Genomic DNA, 7110 nt, shown 5'->3' with positions numbered 1-7110 from the left:
TTGAGTCGAACCATGCATGATCAATTGTATAGAGTAAGACTAGCTCCTCTGTATTTATATTTGAGGTTCCATGCGTCCATCACGGACAACCTATGGAGAATAAAGATTACCTCGCTGCTGACCCGCCTCTCGCTTCCATTCACCTGCCACCGTCACAGAAAGACAATAAAAAGCCTCTTGACCACTCTTTTGACCTCTGTTTACCAGACTCTAGATCCTAAGTTATGGGCCACCCATTGTATTTCTTCTGTAACCAGGCCACATATTTGGTCTTTATCTCCTTCTGAAGATCTGTCAATTAGCTGACTTCAAGTTGGCTTTATATTGGTTTCAAGCCTCTGTTTCCAGGGGGCATAGTGGAAGTGGCCTGTTGCTTGCATTCTGTATGCTAGGATCTTGAGCTTAACTACTACAGTGGTATATACCAGTTTGTTGGTTTCAGTTATACAGGTTGTTGGTATTGTGCTTATTGCTGCATTTACATTTGTGAGCATACTGTCTGATGGTAGCTTACCACGAAGTTAGGTGAGCTTCAAGCAGTGGATGACAGTAGTTACCTTAGTCATGACCATCATCTGCATGGCCACAGCTGGACCACACAATGTCCACATTACAGTTTGGCTCTGGTGGATTCCTGATGTAGTCTGACCTTTCTTTCTCAGATGCAATATGTGTTCTGTCTGGGCAGTGATACTGACCCTTCATTTAATCCATCCTTATAGCATTATTATACTTTACATATATAACATATATAACATAGAATCATAGAAACATATTTATCTTTTATATACAGTGAATGTAAAGATTGTGGGGTGGGGCCTGGTGGGTGGAGCCTGGTGGTTGGGGTCTGCCATAAATGCTATTGAGCTCTTTCATTCTAAATAGTTTTGAAGGGCACCGATCTGCAAACTCCATCACAGTTTGGGCGTATGAAAATTACATGGAACGTAAAAAAAAAATTATATTGTAAATCTGTCTAGTTTTATCTCTCTTACCAAATTTATTTCACTGTTTATATTATACAGTTTATATTGAACAGATTTTATGTTCTATGATTTTATTATCCAGGTTTTTATCATTGTTTTTTTTTTAATCTTGATTGTGTGTACTCTTATCTTGTACTACAATTTTAAAAAGTTGTATACAACTAAAGTTTACTATTATTATTATTATATTAGTACCACCAAATGGTTTAGTTTAATGGCTTTATTGAAGCTTCATGTTTTAAACCATGCCACATGATCATAATAATGATCTGAGTGTAGTCCTCTTCCTCCTCTTCATCACAGTGTCTCAGTGTCTCTTCCATGATGCAGTGATGGGCGCAGTGACGTGTTCACCGTTGCCACACTCACAGCAAGCATGAGATGGAGCTTTCAGCTGGGGGGGGGACGGTGAGTCTTGCAGCTGGCTGGAACAACCGTCTGTCCATCCTCATCTAAAATGGATGAAAGCAGAGAATGTTTGCACAACGTTCATTTTAATTTAGTCAAAGAAATAACCTGCTAAACCTGCCTGTGTGGTGTTCACATTACTCTAACGCAGCATATTTACCATATGCCTTGTTTGTATGTTATATTGAACAGCAAAAACACAGGGCCTGCTATTCTCTTCAATTAATTCTCAAGTCTGCATCTTTATTTTTCTATTTAAAATGTACTTAATAATACATCTGGATTTTGGGAAATAAGGAACCACATGAGTGTAATGGTTGGGAGGCTGAGGGTGAACACATATACAAAGTAACAATGCCTCGGATGTGAGAGTGAACTGGAACAATGACTAGGCAAACCCTAATGAGAATGAGTAAACGAACAGACAGGATTAACAAATAAATAAGAAGTTTAATATAAAAAAATGAACAAGAAAAACAACACAGAATAGAATGAGGGAAAGAATCAGAAGACTAAGCAGGCTAACAGGGCGAGGCTGATAACAAGGCAACTAAGGAAACTTAACACTAAGGAACGGCTAACAGGAGAACAACGATGAAGCACAGAACCAGGTTACTTATGCTAGACGAGACTGTAAACCATGGACAGGCACAGGAATTGGGACAGACTGAGGGAAAAGGAGTGGGACTGGCAACATGGCTAGAACAGGAGGCGAGCACAGAGACAGGAGAGGAGAAAAACTGGGATAGCTGCGGGAACAGGGACAAGCACAGAAGCAAAGGCAGACGTAATTATGTTAAACAAAACTGAGACAGGCACAGCAACAAAATAAACAACAGGCATGAGTGCAGCTACTGGAACAGGTAAAGGAACACCGATGCCACAAGGCAGGGTAACAGGTTTTTACCAAGTTCACACAAACAGGTATAGATACATTATGTAGATGCAGTTACAGAAGTGTCGTAGGGCGTGGGCACCAGTGGAGCATGAGCTGAGCGTTCACGAGCACGTCTGACGTGTCCTGAGCGTCCACCTGCATGTCCGATGTGGGTGCCGAGTCATGGTTGCGTTCAGCGATGGCAGGCTCAGGAGGTCTGGAGGTGCGGCTGCACTCAGCGATGGAAGGCGTGGGAGGTTTGCAGGCGCGGCACTGGGAGGAGCGTAGGCAGGCAGGCCAGAGAGAAAAAGGCTGGGGAGGCAGGCAGGCACGGAGGGAGGGAGGCTGGGGAGAGAAGGAGGCAGGGAGGCTGACAGGGAGGGAGGGAGTGAGGGAGGCTCAGGAGGCAGTGAGGCAGGTAGGCAGCCAGGGTGGGAGGGAGGGAGGCTGGGGATACATGAGGCCAGACAAGCAGCATGTGACCCATACTCCAGGGGAGGCTGGGAATACATGTGGCCACATGATTAGAATCGAGACCCAGACACCGAGGGGAGGCTGGGGCTACCCATGGCCGGTAGATCTGAATGGAGACGCAGACTCCTGAGGGGAGGTTTGGAATACATTCTGTTCATCTGGCCACATGTAACCCCAGACTCCCTCCCTCCCTTCATGCCTCCCTCCTTTCCTCCCCAGTGTACCCAGTGTTCTTGCTCTCTCCCTGCCTGCTTGCCTCCCCACCCTCCCTGCCTCCCTCCATCCAAGCCTGCTTGCCTGACTCCCCAGCCTCACTCCAGCCTCTCTGCCCACCCAGCTTGCCTGCCTGCCTACCTGCTTACCTCCAAAGCCTCCCTCCCTTCCTGCCTTCCCCACCTGCCTCCCCAGTGCCTCTCTCTCCCTCCCTGCCTGCCTGCCTCCCCAGCCTCTCTGCTTACCCTCCTGCCCACCCACTTGCCTGCCTGCCCAGCTTATGTGCCAGTCTGCCTCCCTCCCTGTTTGCCTGTCTCCCTCACTCCTCAGCCCCCTCCCTCCCTCCATCTCTCCCTGCTTGTCTGCCAGCCTGCTTGTCTTCCCAGACTCCCTCCCTCCCTCCCTCCCTGCCTCCCCAGCCTACCACCCTCCCTGCCTGCCTGCCTGTGCACCCTCCCTCCCTGCCTCCCTGCCTCCCCAGCCTCTCTGCTTACCCTGCCACCTGCCCACCTGCCTGCCCAGTTTACTTGCCTGTCTGCCTCCCTGCCTGCCTATCTGGCACAGTGATGCATTCACCCCTGCTATGCTCACTCTCCATCACTGTGCAGCAAGCATGAGATGGAGCTTTCAGCTGGGGGCTGATGTTGAGTCTTCCAGCTGGCTGGAGCAACAGTGTGTCCATCCTCATCTAATATGCATGAAAGTAGAGGAGGTTTGTACAGTGTTCATTTTCATTTAATCAAAGAAATAACTTGCTAAGCCTGGCAGCATAGTGTTAACTTTATTCTAATGCAGCATATTTATCTGGGGGATGGGACATCCTGCTCGACTGGGAAGCAGCAGCACATGGTATTTCTGGAATGTTGGACCAAGTTGCATCGAAAGATGTTTCGACATACGTCTTGTGATTCCACTCTTACTTGAAATGGTCATATTCCAGACAATCCATGCACCTCTGTTATCTTTTTTTCATGAAAAGAAGCCACGCCTCTCCTCCATGACACCTTCTTGCATGTTTGTAAGAGATTGAAATCATGACACTCAATGTTAGTTTTGCACAATGCCTAATTCAGAAAAATGCACAAGCAATGCTAAAAAGAAGTCTTCATCTCGGAGTCGTATAATTCTGATGGATCGGGCAATTTGGAACTGGTTCCTGATTCCCATCACTTTGCTTCATGAATGAAAAAGCTGATTGTGTGTTGAGGAAAACAGATGTTTTTATAAGTGGCTGTGAATGGATTTGCTTTTGCTATTAAAGTGTGTTATTCTTACTACCATATCTTCTCAGATTCACTATTCATTCGAGTTCTCTTAAGTTTATAGTCTGCTATAGACTGCTACCTGCATATCTAACACAAAAATTAGTGCTTCCCATTGCAGAGCCAAGATTATTCTGACATGTTAAGTCATTAAAATGACTTCATTCTGGTTACCATGATATTAAGAATGGAATGCTTTGAGAATACCAACTCCAGACAGATAAACAGAAAACCTATAGATGATGCATAAAATGAATGCTGGATGAAAATAGATACATTCACTCACATCTGCAGGAGAACCTGCCATGTCTCTCTCCTCCTTCAGTGTCTGCTGCTCCTCCCTCATCTTCCTCAGCCACTCTCCCATCATCTCCTCATCTGCCGCCTTGTGGTGTCCATGTGGAAAGGTGTGACACTGTGATGTGGGGGAATGGTGCCGATGTCTATGTCGTTGGTTATAAGGATGGATTCTGTTTCAGCGAAAATCCATGTTAGTTTAAAACCTGCGTAACATGGTACACCACAAAGTTAGTTTTCAGCTCATGAGGCACAGCATTGGAAATACCCGAGACAACTGCCAGATGCAATTTACCCTGTCCCCATCCATTTCTGAACTTACATTGTCCCCACTACTTCTTGAAAGTGTATTAAGAAAATATTAGTATTTTCTTCACAAGCTTCATTTTGCTCCATTTGATAAATATAATTTGATTAATTGTTGTTTTGATCTATAAATCTAATCATATTATGTTCTTAATGACAATCAGAACACATTCTTGCTGATATGTTGTTGAGACGATGGTGAAATAAACGCAGTACAACTGACGTTTCTTGAAATGCTGATTAATCAAAATCAATAGAAAACAACTGTACTTCAAATATATATTAAACCATAATGTTAGTTTTGAGAAGCAGGCAAGATGGGAGTCGCATGCCGCTAGAAATGTATGGCTTTACTGAGCAGAGTAAACACTGCAGGCAACAGCCTACAGTGATCACGTAAAGCTCATCATATTATTCCTAGAGAGTAACATTCTGTCCCTCAAAGGCAATGAAACAAGAAAACGTTGGTTTGTGGGATTGAATTTTGCATCCTAATGGGGAGAAGACAATTCAAGCCAGTTTTTAAACTATGCCTTTCAGGCACCAAAAAGGAGGAAATGCTGGATGGATCCAGAAGTCCCCTTGCTGTATGGTTTCTGTAGTGTAGTGGTTATCATGTTTGTTTTACAGGCAGAAAGTACCTAGTTCAATACCAGGCTGAAACACTTTTCTTGGTAAATGTGTAACTGCTGTCCTTACAGTTGAATGGAGGGCTGTTCTTCACAGAGCAAAGTCAGGCTCCTTAACAAATCGCCAAACTGATTAATTAAAACTCGTAGCATAATGTCTATGCTAATTCAAGACTTTCAAACATTAGTACAGGAAGTATAAACTTTAGTGAGTGTGTCCTTATTTTGTTTCCTAAAAAGGTTTATGCTAATTAGCTCAATTTTAAAAGTTACTTTCATCAAGTCTATGGCAAAGAAAAAATCCTTGCAAGGCAATGTCAAGCATACAGAATTTGTGCAATAGGTTATGCTCTAAATGCCAATGAGAGAACTACAGAGATAAAGTAAAACTCTTCATATTATGCCCAGTTAGCAACAGTCTGTTTCTCGAAGGGTAAGAAACAAGAGAACTTTGGTGGGGTTGTCTGAATTTTGCATCCTAATGCTTGAGAAGTCATACTGCTTAGCCAGATTTAAAACTATGATTTTCAAGCCCCAAAAATGAGCAAATGCTGGAAAGCAGCATTTTTTTCTGCAACTTTGAATCAGATATTTCTGAAAAATTAGAATTGTAAACCATTTAAATTTTAAGTACATCTGCTCGTAAAACCCATTTTAGGCTATCCAACATACCCACGAAATTTGCATAAAATGGCAGCTATTTGTGAACAGAGAGAGTAATGGTATTTACTAACCGTCAAAATGATTTATTGCTTGATTTGATTGGTTGATTTGACAGCTGTCAATCATCCTCGTCGTCCGAGTCATCTTAGAAAAGAAAGTTGATCCAATTATTCTAGTATAAATGCGATTAATAAACATGCTTTTAAAAATATACTTACGTGGAGATGGTGGCCTACAGGTTAGTGTGGTTGAACAGCGTGAATATGCCTAGAATTATTTAGACGTATGTTATAAGCCACAGTGACCTCTGTATACGTTTCTGTAGACGTTGCCGGTTGTAAGAGGTGAAATATTTGTGAGCTCCGCCAGAAGGCTCGATGAATAGTGGATGACAGTAGAGGGATTCACCCCCTCTGCCTGTGTGACAAATTAACGCACTGCATAAACTTTTAGACATAAAGCGATCTTTTAACATATGGTAGACGCACTCTAGAAAAGATTACCTTGTAACAACTCATTCAATATATGAACTGTTTCATCAGCTTGTTTCCTTATATCTGCAAATAAAAGTAACAAAAATGTAAACAAAACAAATACATACAATTAAAATTTATAAAAGTTCACAAATAAGAAATTACCTTGGTCGGCAATTCTCTCCACAGAGTCAAGGAAGTCGTGAACGTCGGAAACTATGGAAATACATAGAACAGACTTATAGACCATGAGTAGAAAAGATCACCATAATGATATCCTTTATACCAAAACCGCATTTATGTCAGGTCATGTACTGGTTAATTTAAGTAAATAGATTCACCCACTTCGAAGCTAAAGTTTTTTCTATTTAGCTAGCCCTGAGAATAAGAATAGCCGTCGATCAAAAGAGTTTTAGTCGATCAAAATGTTTCACGTACTCTATGGCATAGCGGTCATATTACATATTGACCATTAATCATCAGAATAAAGACATTGACAATATCCTTTCCTAGATAGCTCGC

General features: G+C 42.7%; 1 long non-coding RNA gene across 1 annotated transcript; it reads right to left on the bottom strand.

Annotated features, from left to right (window-relative positions):
* Positions 1-1197: 1197 nt before the first annotated feature.
* Positions 1198-6500, bottom strand: LOC145660119 (uncharacterized). The gene is made up of 4 exons (XR_014126281.1): positions 6334-6500; positions 6187-6259; positions 4507-4690; positions 1198-1438 (listed from the first exon to the last, which is right to left on the bottom strand). It is a non-coding gene; the product is annotated as an uncharacterized LOC145660119 (long non-coding RNA).
* Positions 6501-7110: the final 610 nt, after the last annotated feature.

This window comes from Electrophorus electricus, chromosome 2 (assembly GCF_041902795.1).
Source record: "Electrophorus electricus isolate QZ-2024a chromosome 2, ASM4190279v1, whole genome shotgun sequence".
Lineage (NCBI taxonomy): Eukaryota > Metazoa > Chordata > Actinopteri > Gymnotiformes > Gymnotidae > Electrophorus > Electrophorus electricus.
Note: the sequence above shows the minus strand (reverse complement) of the source record. Positions and strands in the feature narration are given on the sequence as shown.